Genomic DNA, 18,454 nt, shown 5'->3' on the forward strand with positions numbered 1-18,454 from the left:
GGATGTTAAGCTGGATTAGGTGATGACATGTCTCCACCTATTTGGGTGGGTCTTGATAAATTTCTGGAGTCCTATAAAAGAGGAAATATTTTGGAGAATGAAAGAGATTCAGAGAGAGCAGAGCAGAACGACATAGTCATGAGAAGCAGAGTCCACCAGCCAGTGACCTTTGGAGATGAAAAAGGAACATGCCTCCTGGGGAGCTTCATGAAGACAGGAAGCCAGGAGAAGCTAACAGATGATGCCGTGCTCACCATGTGCCCTTCCAGATGAGAGAGAAATTCTGTGTTCGCCGTGTGCCCTTCCACTTGAGAGAGAAACCTGAACTTCATTGGCCTTCTTGAACCAAGGTATCTTTACCTGGATGCCTTTGATTGGATATCTCCATTGATTTGTTTTAATTGGGACATTTTCTTGACCTTAGAACTGTAAACTAACAACTTATTAAATTCCCCTTTTTAAAAGCCATTCCATTTCTGGTATATTGCATTCTGGCAGCTAGCAAACTAGAACAACCGAATTTAACAAAAACAATCTGTGGACACAATAAGTTGTATGCATGAATATAAGGGAAAAACATACAAATCCTAACTTTCAGACAATATGGTTTTCAAGCAAGAAAAATTCCAAATAATAAATAAATAGAACTAATAGAGAATTCAGCAAAATGACCAAATGAAAGATTACTTTACAAAAAGATTGCCTAAATATATATCAGAAATAACCTACTAGAAAAAATAATTAAAAGTTATTTCATTTACAATGGCATTACAATCAATAGGTGCATAGGAAAACACACGTCAGATTTAACATGTTCTTTTGAAAGGCATAATAATAGTTAACAATTAGTTTGAAGGGGTTGGGCATGATGTCTTGCTGTTCAGAAAAAAAAGGCTTAAGAACCAGTTGCTGGAATGTGATAGAAAACCCTCAGCAAACAGCCGTTTTGAAATTGCCTCTGCTCCAGTAACGCATCTTTTCTAAAGCCATTCCTTTTACATGGTGGCCCACATTTAATGATTGATAGAAGCAGTGCTGCAAAAATTACAATATTTTGGACTAATACGTGATGGCCATGATGGGTAAGATTATCACCTGAGCATACTTTTCAGAGTGTAATGGAGTCTACATGACAGAGTAGACTCCAAAACTGCTTCTATCCATTCCTTTCTATATTTGCAAATCTGAAGGGCACCATCTAATAAATATCATGCACAGTCAAAATCCCCTGAGTCTTTTTCCTGGATAATGCAACTGACAACATTCTGTGTCAGCAGTGGTCTGAAAAAAAAAGGCAATAAGATGAAATTTGAGAGCTGTATCACTTACTCTCTGGCTGAAAACCAATCTCATCACTGCTAGCAGGTAGAGTACAGATAGCACCAGGCATACAGTGACTTCCCAAATGTTCCATTAGTGACTTGAGTTGATGCTGGGGAAAAGAAATTGACTAACCAAGAGAATACATTAGGTCATTGAGAGATTTTGGGGTGACGAGTGGGCACCCGAAATCTTTTCTATATTCTATCATATTTAATTCCTGATAAAACTATTGTCAGACATTCACAGAGATATTAAGTGGCATGCTCACAGTAACTAGTAAAGGATAAAGAAGTAGAATCATGATAGAGAGGCTGCTTTTAACAACAATTCTATGATGCTTCACTACTTCTGAGATCTGTAAACTAAAATAGATAAATGTATTGCTTTGAAAACTTTACCTTAATAAAAGCTGTGAAAATGGAATGGTTAATAGCTTCACTAATCAATTTGATATGCTTGAGCTTTGTTTTTATCTAGGGAGCTATAAAGAGGCAGCAGAGAACAACTGAGTCTGGCTGACATACAGCACTTTGCTCCTACAGAAAAGAAACAAATCATGCTTACACCAACAAACTTACTTATCTTCACTAGATAGCCCTGCTGCTGCAAGGACATTCTGCCTGTCCAAGTTGCAAAATTAATGAAACATGGCCCATTTCCATACCTCCCTTTGTTACTAGCAGCCATATATACTACCTGCCTAAAACTTACGCTTTGAGCAGAAACCTTTTGCTGCTGTTCCACATTAATGCTACTTTAGTTCAATAAACCTCTTCTCTACATCAGTTTTCAGAGTCTGTTTTGATCTAAACAAAGCAAAATGATAACCATAAATAAATGAATAAAATGGGAGAAGGGAAATTCTTGGGTGAAAATGTGAAACACAATGACAATGAATTGATAACTGAGAGACTGAATGATGGATCCAACAGTTCATTGTATTCTTTTGTCTGTTTTTTGCATCTCCTTACATTTTCCACAATAAAAAGTATTTAAAATGAATCATTTGGAAATCATTAAAAATCATGTGGTATAAATAAAAATATACAGAGAGAGCTAACTTGTTAGCTAGATAAAACTATGATACTTTTAACAAGAAAGTAGGAAAATATAGTTTTTCCATGATGTAGAAGTGTCTTATAAACATAATGAAAAAGGCTCAATTGATATAATGATAAGTTGAACTTATATGAAAGTTCTGGTACATGTATATAGCATGGATGAACATTGAAATCATATGTTGAGTGAAATAGGTCAGACATAGAAGGACACGTATTATGTGATCTCACTGATATGAAATATTTTGAATAAGCCAATGTATACAATCAGAATCTAGAATCTAGGTTATGGGGGATGGGAGGGGATAGGAGTAGGAAATAAGAACTTAAATATTAAAATATACAGAGTTTCTACTTGAGATGATGGAAAAGTTTGGTAATGGTCATGATTATAGCACAACATTGTGACCATAATAAACAACACTAAATTATATATTTGAATGTGTTTTAAAGGGGAAAACTAGGTTACATATATGTTACTAGAATTAAAATTAAGAAAAAAAATCCATGTAACTGTACAACACAGTGAACCCTAAGTTGAATCATATACTTTATTAACTAGTACAATTATAAAAATGTGCTTTCATCAATTATAACAAATTGCCACATTAATGAATTTTTTAATACTAGGGAGTGTTCTAGTTTGCTAGCTGTCGGAATGTAACACAGCAGAGATGGATTGGCTTTCAATAAAAGGGGATTTATTTCGTTAGTTCTTCAGAGGAAAGGCAGCTAACTTTCAACTGAGGTTCTTTCTTATGTGGGAAGGCACAGGATGGTCTGGGAAGGCACAGGATGGTCTCTGCTGGCCTTCTCTCCAGGCCTCTGGGTTCCACCAACTTTCCCCAGGGTGATTCCTTTCTTCATCTCCAAAGGCCTGGGCTGAGCTGCGAGTGCTGAGATAAGGTATGCTGAGCTGCTCAGGCTGTGCTACATTGAGCTCTCTCATTTAAGCACCAGCCAATTAAGTCAAAATCATTCACGGCAGCAGGCACACCTCCTAGCCAACTGCAGATATAAGGAGCAACAGATGAGGTTCACATACCCTTGGCTCATGTCCACTGCAAGAGAACTAGGTGTCTTCACCTGGTCAAGTTGACAACTGAATCTAACTACCACAGGGAGCATATGGGAATCCTGTATTTTATAATTGTTTATAAACTGACAATATAATGCAAAAAGTAAAAATATAAAAAAAATAATAAAATGAGAAAAATGTTTAGATTAAATCAATTTGTTAGATACATGGAAATATCTGAATAGTATACCATGATGATTCATATCTTTATATTTAAAAGATAATCTACATGAGTGACAAGGATTTATTTGAGGAATGTAAAAGTGTCTTCATATTAGAGAATCAAGAAATACAATGATATCTGAAGTTTAAGAGGGGCTATCAAGATATAAAATGAAAGTAATAGCTCAATCCTAAAACAGATGCTTAGGAATCCAACTAGTTGAATCATCAGCAATTTCAGACATCACTTGTTTTAGGGCTTAGAGATCTAAATATTTCGATGATTTATGAATTCCATCTACATGTTTTACCTGGAGAAAATTAGTGGTTAAAGTTTCTGTTCATGAGATGGTACAGAAACATGCAATCCCTGGATTATTGTTTCATAACTCAGCCCATCACCTCCTTTTGAAATGAGGTTTCCTTGGAACACAGTCGTACCTACTTATTTACATTTTGTCTATGACTGCTTTTGCATTTCAACAGAGATATGTAGTTGTAACAGAGAACGTCTGAAATATTTACTGTCTTACCCTTTACAATAAAGACTTTTGATCATTGTCTTAAAAAGCTATCTAAGTATGGATAAGATCGCCCACAATTTAGATAGGCTCTATAGAGCTCACTGAAGTTTGAGTCTTTACCCGTGACATTCATCAGCTTAAAATACACAAACAAATCTTAATAAAGCTTGACACATCAACTAAATCTTTGTGCTTATGGAAGCCATAATCTTGTTTTTCATGAATATGAAACTAGAATTAACATACATATATCCACTCCTTTCATTGTGAATATAGATTTAATATATATTCCTAAATTTAACCACAATTTAAAAATATCTATTTATCATTATTAATTGATATAAATAAAATATATAAATATAACTGCACAATTGTTTCTTTGCTTCAAAAAACTGTTGTAGTCTGTAAAATTATATAAAAAACAATAGACTTTAAATTGCTTAGTTAGAGGATCTATGTATAATTCATCTTTACATCACTCTTGTAGAACTGTTATCCATTAAGCAAAGCAATAATAGTTTGTAAATGTCCCTTACTGTGATCTTAAAAGTGTTTATGGAACAAATTAATATGTACACAATAGGGTGGCAGCAAGCACTTCTATTTCAAAATGATTTTGTTTATACATCCATTTGGTGAAAAATTTAAGTTAACCATCAATATTTGCATATTTTCTTATAAATTGCATGCATGCACAAATTTTCTTTTGTATACACTGTAAAACATGCTAAGAAGCAGATTTAAAATAATGAAATAAAGATTTTTTTATTTTATATATATTAAAATTAAACCTTTGATTTAAATTAATTCACTATTTTACAAAATTCCTTTATGAGCTAATGATTTGAAGGTTTAGGTCTGAGTTCAAAATACATCAACACTTTGTTTTAGTAGTAATTGAAAAAACAAAGAAATACACATTAAAATAAAAGAACTACTTTCTTTTTTATCCTTACTAAAACATCTCACTTTTTTTCTAATTAAACCCACTAGCTCTACAAATTATTTTGTTGAAATCATGCAACTAAATGCCAATGCTCTCTAAAGTAGACTGTTTGCGATGAAAAAAAGTTCAAATTATTTTTCTAAAATTTGTGATCAATTAGAAACTTGTTTCCAATATTCAAAATTTCGAGTTGTATGATTTTCATACCTAACTTACTGTAGTGTTCATGGCATTAAATATAAAATTACAAAAATATTTCCAAACACCAGTTTTCAAAAGGCTATTTCCATAACAGTAGCTACTTTCAAGAAAGCAGTTATGGTTTCATTTATTTTTACGACAAATTTATTTTGAAGGGTGGGTGTGGGGGTATCTTAATGTCAGTAGGTGTAGGTATGGCTTCATATATGCAATTTAGCAAAATACTGATGACTCTTTTTATAACAGAAGTGACCAAAAAGTTGGAACAGTTGAATATTTATTAGAGAAGTTGTAGGTTTACAAAACAAGCATACATAAAATACAGGATTCCCATATATCACCCTATTAGTATCACCTTACATTTGTATAGAGCATTTGTTATAATTGATGATTGCATACTTTTATAATTTATACTATTAAATATAGTCCATAGTTTAACTTGGGGTTCACTGTTTTTGTAATATGCACGGATTTCTTTAAATTTAATGTTATATGTATTCAATCGAAGAGTTCCCATTTTAATAACATTCAGATAGAGATTTCAGTGCTGTTAATTATGCTCACAGCTATTAAGGAAATGCAAATTAAAACCACAATGAAATGGCATTTCATATGCATTGGAATGACTGCTATAAAAAAAAAGAAAGTAACAAGCACTGGAGCAGATGCAGAGAAAAATAAATGCTCATTCATTTCCGGTTGCAGTGTAAAACGGCACAACCACTGTGGAGAGTTTGGCAGTTCCTTAGAAAGCTAGGTATCAAAGTAACATATAACCCAACAATCCCAATGCTAGATATGTAACCAAAAGAACTGAACAGATATTTGCACCTTAATGTTTATAATGGCGTTATTCACAATGGCCAAAAGATGGAAGCAACAAATGTCTATCAAATGCTAAACAAATAAATAAAATGTGGCATATACATGCAGTGGAATCTTCTTAAGGTATAAAAAGAAATGTAGTCCTGAAACATTGACCTTATGGATGAAACTTGAAGACATTGTGTTGAATGAAATAGGGAGGACAATAAAGAACAAATGTTGTATGATCTCTTTGACTTAAAAAAATTAAAATAAGCAAATTCACAGAGTCAGAATATAGAATAAATTTATCAGGGGATGGCATAGGGATAGGGAATGTGAAGTTAATGCTTAAAATGCACAGTTCCTTTTTGGAATGATGAAAGTGTTTTGGTAATGGATGATGGTGTTGGATTTTTCCAAAAAGAAAAAAGCTTTTAAAGAATTGCATAACTTATTTCAAGTTTTGCAACTTAAGAACTTCCTTGCTGCAAGATAATTAGTGAATTTCCAAGAGATAAAAGATGATGAGATACAGTCTCTGTCTTCCTACATTTTATGTTTAAGTCTCTCATATGAGAGCCATCTTTAAAAAACAAAAGCACGTTCTATGTCAACTGAAATGCATTGCAATAGTCAGAAAGCTAATTTATATGTGAGAGAGTCCATTACAATCCATGTATTCTTTTCTCAGCACCCTTCCCTACATGTAGGCTACATGACCAACATTCGGATTGAGTGAGAATATCAATATGAATGCCTATGTGGAACGACAATAAAGCTGGATGTTTCTCTATTTTTATTTCAGGCAGATAAATAAATGGAAATTCTAATATTTTCTTCCAAATCATTGATTTCTCTTGCACCCAGTCCTCCTCTGGGTCTATTAATTGGCAGATTAAATAATCATCTACAGTGCTTTTATAAAAATCACAATAGAAATTTTTTAATATTTTCATAATTATATACATTCGTAGAAAATATAGGAATAGATCTAAAATATATACATATATATTCAGGTATGCAATATATTTGTGGTGTGATTTTTATTGTACAAAACTTTTTCTTTTGTGTTTTCTTATTTGATTACCTTTTCTTCCAATTCAATAAAATACCTTGTGTCTAGGTATATAAAATTTGATTTGATTTATTTAATTTAATTTAATTTAAGAGGCCTTAGCAACACATATCAATAACAACAATAAAAATTTATGAGTACTTTGGCCCAACATGTCCAGTTTTAGACTTTATTATAAAGTAGCAAATGCACAAGCATATGTGAGAATGTTTATAAAATGATGTGCTGAGGCAAAAAATATACATAGACCCTAAATATCCATCTTGGAATTGTGATAATTATAATTGTGATACTGCTAGAGTACATGTTTTTTCCCCAAGCCCTAAGAAAGACCGTAGCTATGTGTTCACATGGTTCTGCATTGGTAACTGGATGTATAGCTCCCACAATGATCTCATAAAGCCCCTTTCCCATTAGTTTTGGGGTTTGTCTTCGTTTGCTACCAGTCAGAATGCAATATACCAGAAACAGAATGGCTTTTAAAAGGGGAATTTAATAAGTTGCAAGTTAACAGTTTTTAGGCCATGGAAATGTCCCAATTAAAGCAAGTCTATAAAAACGTCCAATCTAAGGCTTCCAGAGAAAGATATCCTAATTCAAGAAGGCCAAGGAAGTTCAGAGTTTCTCTCTCAAGTGAGAAAACACATGATGAATACAGTCAGGGTTTCTCTCTCGGCTGGAAGGGCCCATGGTGAGCAAAGCATTGTCTGCTAGCTTCCTCTCCAGCTCCCCAGGAGATGATTTCCTTCTTCGTTTCCAAAGGTAGCTGGCTGGTGGACTCTCTGCTTCATGGTTCTGAGATGTTCTCTATTGTGGCTTTCTCATGAATCTGTCATTCTTCTCTGCTCTCTCTGAATCTCCAAGTTTCTCCAAAATGTTTCTTCTTTTATAGGATTCCAGGAAACTAATCAAGACCCACATAGAATGGGTGTAGACACATCTCTATCTAATCAAGTTTAATACCCACATTGATTGAGTGTGGGTTATCTCCATGGAGATAACCTAATTAAAGTTTCAAATATCTAGTACCGAACGGGGTTTAGAAGAAACAGCTGCCTTTACAAAATGAGATTAGGACTAAAACATGGCTTTTCTAGGGTACATACATCCTTTCAAACCAGCACAGGTTTATAAGTAAACACTCCCAATCCCATATTAGTGTAGAAAAGATATGGTCCCTAAGCACTCAAAATCAGATTTCTCTAGAGAAACTTTCCTTTAAGATCCTCTCCCCCTTTTTCAACCCAGTTATTCTCACAAAGAGGGCAAGGGAAATTAAAAGTGCAATCAGTTATTCTGGTTTCCTCTAAAAGTGCTTCATCATCCTGTAACTCAGGCACCACATTGCAATGCAATGTCTTTCAAATTTTCATGTCGGTTGAAATATCCATTTTAATATTTTATTATACGTAGAAAATTACAGGTATGTCTGTGTGCTTCTCTGATTGTAAATAAAGATGTCTGGAAGAACATATATTCCTCAATTTTACTGTTACCTCCAGTGGAGGAATTTTGCTGAGTTTTGGTTCTTTTTGTTTTTCTTTTACACTGATGTTTGTTAAATAGCATTTCTGGAATTTCATGTATTGCTCTTATAATCTCTAAAAACAATTGAAGTATTTGATTTATGAAAACAAAAACTGCCCTTAAAAGTAATTCCTGAAAAAGTGTAAAAGTTGTTAAAATAATTTCTCAGGTTTGATATAATTTTATTCTCACAATAGTCTGAAGATAAACAGAATTATACATATCCAAACTTCATATACTTGATATAAATGATATAAATGAAATTCAAAAGAATTGTTCCCTGAGGTTATTTATATGTCACTCCATCATTGGTTGATCTTGTTCTGAGAAAAGGAAAGGAAAGGAAAATTCAAAAAGAGGACACAGACAATTATAGGTCTACCACTGGGCAGTCTCTCTGTTCTAAACTGGCCTTTCCAGAAATGAACTCTGATGAGACACAGTTGAAGGTCTGCTTTACTTTATCTTCCTTGACATTTTTGTGACAACCACATTCTAAGATTTAAAAAGGAAAATTGCAGTCATGTAATATGGTTGCTAAAAGATTTTTTTTCTCTGAGATGTGATTTTTTTGCATATGATCTGTTCCTTGAGGAAAATAAATAATGCCAAAAAGTTATTTTTTTATTCAAAGTGCAAATATCAACTCTGTTGCTGTCTAAATGACCAAGATAAAACACACATCACCTTTATTCTGCTTTGTCTTCTGTGACGCATTTGGGAAATTGAATAGTTGCCCATTCTTTGCCTATTTGAACTTTCTTGTCAAGTGATTAGTCTGGAAAAAGAAATAAAAATAGATAAACTCTTCCTGAGAATTCTTACACAAAACACATTTCATTTTTTAAATTAAAAAATGGAATATTTGCATGTCATATTTTAGGTTTTAGTTAAATATTGCTTTTATTTTACATATTTTTTTTAAAAATTAGGAAGGATCAAAAATGAGGTATAACTATATGCTATAATTATTTTATCATATAAATTACAAAACTAAACATTGCCCAGGGACATACTTAAGAATATTACTTACTTTTCAGGGCTAAGACCCTCTCATTCTTGACTTGGACATTTTTACTCCTTTGGGAGATAAAAGTTTGCCCCTTTTCTAGCTTCTTAACTAACTGATGCTCAACAATTCCCTGGCTCCTTCTTTGTGATTTCCCTCACCCATGTGAGTGCTAGTTTTCTCTGGGCTCCAAAGCTCAACCTTCAGCAGATCTGGTCTGTTTTTACTTTTACTTTTTACTTTTACATCCAGAGACTCTGACCCTGAATTCCCCACCCTGGAAGACAACCCCAAGGTAACAAGATAATCGGGTATTGGGTACAAACCTGGCAGCTCAAGAGTTGGTGCTCCAATCACCCCACACAAGAAGATTAAAAAGTGCAAAGAACTCAATACATTGATTGGCCTGGCTGCAGACAGCTGGAGACAAAAAGCCGAAGAGAAGCACATATTTTTTTTCAATTCACCTTGAATCCCTTGACCCAAGCTTGAGTCCAGCTCAGAGGAAGATTCAGTATTCACTGTAGTTGGAAATTACTCTCACTTTGTCAAGGGACATTATCTAAGATGCTACAAAATCTGTTATCCCCTCTGTGTTTTTATCCTCTTTGCAGCCCGTGTCATGGACTTTGTTGGTGTGGTGTGGATGCAAGTTGCTCTCACGGAGGATCTGGATGCTCTCAAGGAAAAATTCAGAACAATGGAATGTAATCAGAAAAGCACAGTCCAAGAAATTCCAAAACTTAATGAGGAACTACTCAGCAACCAAAACCAACTTGAGAACATTGACTCTGAAGAGCTTGGCTTGAACAAGTCTAGATAAATATCACAAAAATGAATAAGCAGAATCCTCTCTTGACTTCTCCTCTACCACCTCAAAATTAATGCAAAGTCAGCTTCAGACTTAATTAGCCTGTTTGCTACAATAGAGGGACTTCAAAAGAATGTTGCTTCCATTGGCAATATTTTAAATATTTTCCAAGTTGCTATGGAGGCAATACAGAAAACCATGGATGAACATAACATGGAAATACTGTAGAGTGACATAAATCAGCAACTCCTAAAGGAGAGCAATGGAAGAAACCACATCACTCCATCACCTTCAGTTAAAACAGAGCTCGCTACAGTGAGACATTGAAAAAGGATATCCAGTCCTCATCACAAGGGGTGACCAACAGTGCCCTAGTTGGATACCAGAGATAAAATTATCTTAAACTAGAAGGGATGAATGAAACAGTATTATTAGCCATAGAATTAATCCAGTAGTAAAAGTGATCTGGTTCCATAAGGTAGAAAAGAGAACTAACCTGTCCTTCTACACAATGGGTGATAGAGCTGCCACTCTGAAGAGTCTTTGGATGAACTGATCAACAAAACAGATACAGTAGACATAAAACATAAAGAAAGAAATAGTTCAGATTCTCAAGTATTCAAGCCAAAAGAAAAACTGCAGCTAATTAGTGCTCTCACAAATAAGCCCTAGAGCATTAGGTTCCTGTGCTGGTTTGAAAGGAAGTATGCCCCCTAAGAAAAGCCATGTTTTAATATATATCCCATTTCATAAAGGTAGAATAATCCCTATTCAATACTGTATATTTGAAACTGTAATGAGATCATCTCCCTGGTTGATGTGATTTAGTTAAGAATGGTTGTTAAACTGGATTAGGGGATGACATGTCTCTACCCATTTGAGTGGGTCTTGATTAGTTTCTGAAGTCCTATAAAAAGAGAATGAGAGACTCAGAGAGACTCAGAGAAGGCAGAGAATGCTGCAGCACTACGAAGCAAAGAGTCCACCAGCCAGTGACCTTTGGAGATGAAGAAAGAAAATGCCTCCCGGGGAGCTTCATGAAATAGGAAGCCAGGAGAGAAAGTGAGTAGATGACGCCGTGGTCGCCATTTGCCCTTCCAGCTGAGAGAGAAGCCCTGACTGTGTTCACCATGTGCCTTCTCACTTGAGAGAGAGAAACCCTTAACTTCATCAGTCTTCTTGAACCAAGGTATCTTTCTCTAGATGTCTTAGATTGGACATTTCTTTAGACTTGTTGTAATTGGGACATTTTTTCGGGCTTAGAACTGTAAACTTGCAACTTATTAAATTCCCCTTGTTAAAAGCCATTCCGTTTTTGGTATATTGCGTTCCAGCAGCTAGCAAACTAGAACAGTTCCAGAAAATGCTGATAAAGAACGAGTACACAGTTACACATCAAAGCCATCAGCATTGCCAACATTTTCAAGTTCTTGAAGGGCTAATCAACAAAGGTGCCCAGCTAAGACCAAGCTCCCTACCAGGAATTTCTAGCATTGAAGATCTTCAGGATTTATCCCACTAGGCTGGCCAAGATGTGGATGGGAAGCTGATCTACCAAGAAATCTGGAATCCCTAGGTTCTGCTGTGCCAGAACCAAAGAGCTTGAAAGCAATCGATTCCAATGGATTTGGAAAATATCCATTCTTATGACTAAAAGTAGCATTAGTGTCTAACCTCATCAGGCATATTTTTAAATGCATATATCCTTGACTATCTAATTTCTATTCATCTAATAATCAAACCTTTTGCTTATCTCATCAATCTTCCAGTCCTCCAAAGTACTGTACAGACACTGCCATCCTCAACCTGTTTGAAAAGCTATATTAAAGTTATTAAAAGAAGCAAATTGATATATAGCTTTTCTGATAATGTGAATACTTCTTTGAAAGAATTGAGAACAATTGTAGGAGATAAGATTAACATAAGACCTGCAGAACTACTTGAGAGTATATGGCATTAGGGTGGTGGTGGCAGTAAGCTGCTTTATGTTATCTGATTTATGTAAGACAGTCTAGGAGGAAGAGAATGTTTGTTTACCCCAAATGGTTATTTTAAGTACAAAGGAAGAACACTGAAAGATAAGAACTTTGTTCCCTCAGGAAATGCATGCATGCCTATTGTTATCCTGCAGTATATAACCAGGATCTGGTTAAGAATAAAATTGTCTGAAGTCAGTCTGATGTAAACTTAAGCTTCAGACCCCCTGAGCCCATCTGTGTCTTTCTTTCTTTCTTTCTTCCTTTGTTTCTTTCTCATCATTCCTTAATATCCTTCAAGCTCTGTTTCATAGGAAGCAACATCTGGCACCCAATGTGGGGCTCGAAGAAGAAGACTCCAAATCAATATTAAGGAACCAAAGAAAAGTCTCATTAGAGGCACGTGTGTCCAGCCAATAGAAGAGGACTCAAGTCATACTGGTAAGTAAGCATTTTCCGTGGAGCATCAGGGTAACAGGTAATCACAATAGGCAGCTGGAGGAGTACATATGTATGTATGTTTGTATGTTTGTGTGTTGAAAACATCATTATGGTGCCATTACTAAAATAAGGTTCTAATAAAGTTTAAGAGTGATTTTTATTTTAGAGAAAAAGACTTTGTGGATGAAGCAGAGAAAAGTCTAAAGCAGACTCCCCATAGTGAGATGGGAGACATTGAGGGAAAAGGAGTGAAGAAAGTTCTGAATTGAAAACATTTTTCCATAACAATATAGTGAGGCCATATGGGGCAATAACAGAAGGGAGTTTAGGAAAAATAAAGAAGCTGTGTTCTTGTTGTTAGGAAGAAAATAGTAAAGAAAAATAGTTATTAGCATAAGGATGACACAGCCAGGAAATAATAGCCAGGGACAAGGTAACCCTAGTTGGGAAAAAGAGGTTAAAAAAGCCTCTTCAAAAAAGAAGCTATTTTTAAAAGAAAAATTGAGAGAATATTTGGAGTAATTAAAGAAGAGAAAGGACAAATGAAATGAGGATATGTAGACTATATTAGAAGATCTGAAGAAATCTTCAAAATAGAAATAAAGAAGTGTGAACCTGAGGCAAGGGAAAAAGACAGCAAATAAATAACTTAAGATGGGATGCATAATTATAAAAATTTTACATCAATATGAGCTGCCTTTATATAAAAATTCATACACACCTGAGTCAGAAAATATCCAACGGGAACAATGCCATACTGAACAAAATTCAGGATTGTAGTTCTGACTCAAAGTGTTCTGTTAAGTTACCTTGGTTTAATCTAAATAATTATTCTACTGAAATTATACCTATGCTACAAATAAAATCTTGTGACAAGGAATGGGAATGGTAACCCCATCTCTTTTTGTTAACTTAGATTCTCAACAAACAGCAATTTGGAAACCGGCCATGAGTTTAGCTCCTATTCATATTTTAAAAAGAAATATATTTTAAGAACTTTAAAACTAAAAATTCCTGTTAAAAACTATATATTGATTGTTAATGCATATTTGAAACATTGACTAAAGTATTTTAAGTATTTAACATTATTCTAAGAAATTTAATTTTGACGGTAATTATATGTGGTAAAATATTTGCTTAAAATAATGACTTAAAAGATATATTTTTATTAATAGGAAAAACAGAATAGTTTATCTTAAGATAAAATGAATAAATGTTACAAAATGAGAAAAATATAGGATAAAGCCTAAATTAATATAATAACTGCTAAGAGCTTGAAAAAATGGAAATTATGGTCAAAATCAAGAAAGATTTAATGAGTCTAAAATGACAATGTTTTCTTGGACTCTCAGCCTGTTCTAATGAAGATATAAATTTTTTTTCTAGATAATTAGTATAAAAGGCAAAGAGTCTGTGTTTTATCAAAATAACTTACGTTAACTTTTATCATGTCGTTATCTGTATAAAAAATACTGATTTTCCCTGAGTATCATTATACTGGCAAAAAAACTTCTTTTCACCCTAAACTAGGTGGCTTAATCTATTAATCTAAGTAATATTACTATAAATGAATCTATCACTGGCTGAATCATATTCAAATCATATAAATACCTAAATTCTTTTAAGCCAAAATATCTTAATGCTTTTCCATATCTTAATGCTTTTCCAGTCTTTATATAAACTACATGTGTATAAACTAAATTTATCTCAAAATAACCATGGCTTATTTTGGGAGCTGATCAGATTTGAGGGCTGAATGCAAGGAAAAAATAAACTTCTGGAGTCTTTTTTGTTCACTTGATGCTGCCATTACATGCAACTGATGTTGCTATCACATGACCTTGGTAAGAAGCAGTTAAAATGTGCACTCTAGCTGGGAGGACTGGTTATCCTCTCAGAAGGAGGTGCACTTTTATAAAGATATCTAGGTCCTAGGAAGCTCCTCTTGGACCCTAGTGAGTTCCCAGAGGACCCAATCTGGCCTGGTCATGCAAGCAAATTGGAATTTGGCCACTATTGTGAGAAAATATCATAAAAATTGCATGCAATAAATTTAAAATTAGCAAAAACGCACAACCAATTATAAAGAATCCACATTCCTGCATTCCTTTTCAATCAATCCAATGAATTCAATTAAAAAATCTATGTACTATGGTATGCTGGTTTGAAAGGAAGTATGCCCCCTAAGAAAAGCCGTGTTTTAATATAAATCCCATTTCATAAAGGTAGAATAATCTCTATTCAATACTGTATGTTTGAAACTGTAATGAGATCATCTCCCTGGTTGATGTGATTTAGTCAAGAATGGTTGTTAAACTGGATTAGGGGATGACATGTATCCACCCATTTGAGTGGGTCTTGATTAGTTTCTGAAGTCCTATAAAAGAGGAAACATTTTGGAGAGAGAGAGATTCAGAGAGAGCGGAGAATGCTGCAGCACCATGAAGCAGAGAGTCCACCAGCCAGTGACCTTTGGAGATGAAGAAGGAAAATGCCTCCCAGGGAGCTTCATGAAGCAGGAAGCCAGGAGACAAAGCTAGCAGATGACACTGTATTCACCATGTGCCCTTCCAGCTCAGAGAGAAGCCCTGACTGTGTTCGCCATGTGCCGTCTCACTTGAGAGAGAGACCCTGAACTTCATCGGCCTTCTTGAACCAAGGTATCTTTCCCTGGATGCCTTTGATTGGACATTTCTATAGACTTGTTTTAATTGGGACATTTTCTCAGCCTTAGAACTGTAAACTGGAAACTCATTAAATTCTCCCTTTTAAAAGCCATTCCATTTCTGGTATATTGCATTCCAGCAGCTAGCAAACTAGAACATATGGGTACATGTCACTATTGACACTCTGCTTTCATTTTTGCTACCTGCCACTTTAGGGATTCCTAATTATATGTTACAGAACTTGTTTGATATTTTACAAGGAGATTCTGATTTATTAAGCAAAAGGCAGTTAACAGCTGCAGTTGAATAAGAATTACAATTAATTGAACAATGCATTCAAGAAGGACAACTTGTTCAAATAGATCTAGAAAAGCCTGTTGATTTTATTTTTTCTTTACCTTGCAATCTCCCACAGGCCTATTTTAGCAAGATGGTGTTTTAAAATGGATTTTTTTTTACCAAACAATTGACAAAAATGTTTAAATACATATTTGCAAAAAATTATTTCTTTAATAGCCAAAGGTTGCCAAAGATATCAATTAAGAAGTCACAGGTCATGATCCTAATCGCATAGTGTGTGATCTCACAAAGGAAGAGGTTCAAAGTCTATATATTTTCAATACCTTTTGGCAAATAGCATTAAGTGACTTCAAAGAACAAATTGCTGACATTTTTTTGATGATGACATTTGCCTATGTCAAAACTTTTACAATCTTTAAAAAAAGAACGCAATGGATTTTGCCTAAAATAGTTCAGGCTTCCCCACTAGCTATTACTGTCTTTACTGATGATAATAAAATGGGCAGGCTGCATATGTTACCCCAGTGGAAAACAAGTTAGAAAACACCTTATACCTCAGCCCAGTGCACTAAATTAGCAGCTGTAATTCAAGTATTGCAAAGTTTTCCATAATCTCTTAATATTGTTTCTGATTCTGAATATGTTTGCCAAATAGTTACTCACATTGAGACAGCTTCTTTGTTTGAAAGAGATGAATTGTCCCGAATGTTTTTACATTTACAAACATTAATCAGAAATTGAATTAATCCTCTTTTTATCATGCATATAAGAGTTCATACTAATCTTCCTGGTCCTTTGTCATTACAAAATCAGCAAGTAGATACTCTTGTGGGGGTAACTCAAGATCCCACAACACTTCATAAATTGACTCATATCAATAACAAAGGGCTGTGAAAGAAATTTCCATCTTTATCTAAACAGCAAGCTCAGTACATTGTTAGGACTTATCCAACCTGTGGACCTTTAAATGCTCTCCCATTTGCATCAGGGGTTAATCCTCGAGGTCAAAAAGCAAATGAATTATGGTAAGTGGATGCTGTTCATTTCACATTTTGGTAAAATACAGTATGTACATGTTATCATAGACACTTGTTCTCATTTCATCTGGGCTACTGCACAATCTGGAGAGCATTTCTGCCATGTTTGATCACATTTACTTAATGCTTTTGCTGTTATGGAATGCCCTCTATCTAATAAAATGGACAATGGTCCTGCTGATATAAGAAAGCAATTTTGTAAATTTTATACTACTTTTCCTATTATTCATATCACAACAAATTCCATATAATCCCTCTGGGCAATGAATTATTGAATGAACAAACTGGATGCTAAAGTCTATGCTCAAAACAAAAAGGGGGAGATCAGGAGGATGATGTTATGGAAATATGTACAACCACTGTTTACTTTAAATTTTTTAAAGATTTATGATAATTCATCACAGACTCCTGCGTAACAGCATTTTAGTAATTTGGAAAAGAAAAATGATACAACCCAAACAGAACTGAAGCTGTAGCCAATCTATTGGAAAGATGCTAAAGATGTTATGGAAACCAAGCGTGGTAAAGGTGTGGGGTAGGGGATTTGTTCTTGTCATTGCAGATGACAAACTCAGTTTGGATTCCCTCAAAGAGAATAAAACCCAGACATGTTGACCCGGATGAAAACAGCTAAATGGATGATGTATATTGTAGGACATATAACTCTAATTGAAGAAGGACAGGGACATATTTATACTTATTGGGTTTATATTCCTAACCCACCTCTGCTGTGAGCCCTAACATGGGCCAATCCAACTTTACCAAAATATCTGAATACTACTTTAGGATTCCCAGGCCCAGTAGATTCTAGGCTTCTAAAACTACTTAAGGAAGAAGAAAAATGGTATCAAATTTAACTTTATGAAAACAAATGATACTTGCCTGTTAGATGGGAAAGAAAGTTGGAATGAATGGCAGTTAAGTCATGTGGATTGAGCAGTTATCATAATTAATGATTCCTATGGAATTGCAAGATGTGGCCCCTGTGGGGTTGAAGATAACTGAGACTATATGGACAGGCAAGCTAAATCAGAGTTTATTACATAGAGGATGATTTGTGCCAAAATTTTGGGATGATAAATACATTATTCGGAGAAATTGATAGAAAATTTTCCTAGGACTGAGACCGATTTTTATAATGAATTCTAGTAACTATAACTTCTCTTTAAATAGCAACCATAAACACTGTATACATATAGGAAATCAAACTTTTAATTGTGAGAATTATTCTCTATTTACTTGTCTCCAAGCATTTATGTTGCAGGAAAATGAGATGATTGTAGCAGCAAGGAGAAGAAGAGGTATTTGGCTGCCGGTGCAGATGTCAAGATCCTGGCAACCCTCTCCAGAAACACAAGTCCTGATCCATTTGGCAAAAGAATATCTGAAAAGGACTAAGAGACTAATTGGACTCATTATGATAGCTGTCTTTGGAATCATTGGAATTATCACAGTGGCTGTGGTCACTGGAACTGCATTGTTAGGTTTGGGACTCTTTATACTTTTTCTCTTC

At 34.5% G+C, this 18,454-nt stretch overlaps 1 long non-coding RNA gene and 1 pseudogene across 2 annotated transcripts in view; one reads left to right on the forward strand and one right to left on the reverse strand.

Annotated features, from left to right (window-relative positions):
* Positions 1–2,033: 2,033 nt before the first annotated feature.
* Positions 2,034–18,454, reverse strand: part of LOC143648015 (uncharacterized) — a 34,514-nt gene continuing 18,093 nt past the window's right edge. Inside the window, exons 3-4 of one of the 2 annotated variants that reach the window (XR_013158317.1) lie at positions 9,389–9,479; positions 2,034–2,129 (exon numbers count right to left, since the gene is read on the reverse strand). This is a non-coding gene — a long non-coding RNA (uncharacterized LOC143648015). Of the gene's footprint in view, positions 2,130–9,350; positions 9,480–18,454 lie in introns of those variants that run through there. The other variant, XR_013158316.1, reaches the window with a different exon arrangement.
* On the forward strand, positions 9,646–12,231 carry LOC143648865 (EF-hand calcium-binding domain-containing protein 14 pseudogene; annotated as a pseudogene).

Source organism: Tamandua tetradactyla, chromosome 10 (genome assembly GCF_023851605.1).
Source record: "Tamandua tetradactyla isolate mTamTet1 chromosome 10, mTamTet1.pri, whole genome shotgun sequence".
Lineage (NCBI taxonomy): Eukaryota > Metazoa > Chordata > Mammalia > Pilosa > Myrmecophagidae > Tamandua > Tamandua tetradactyla.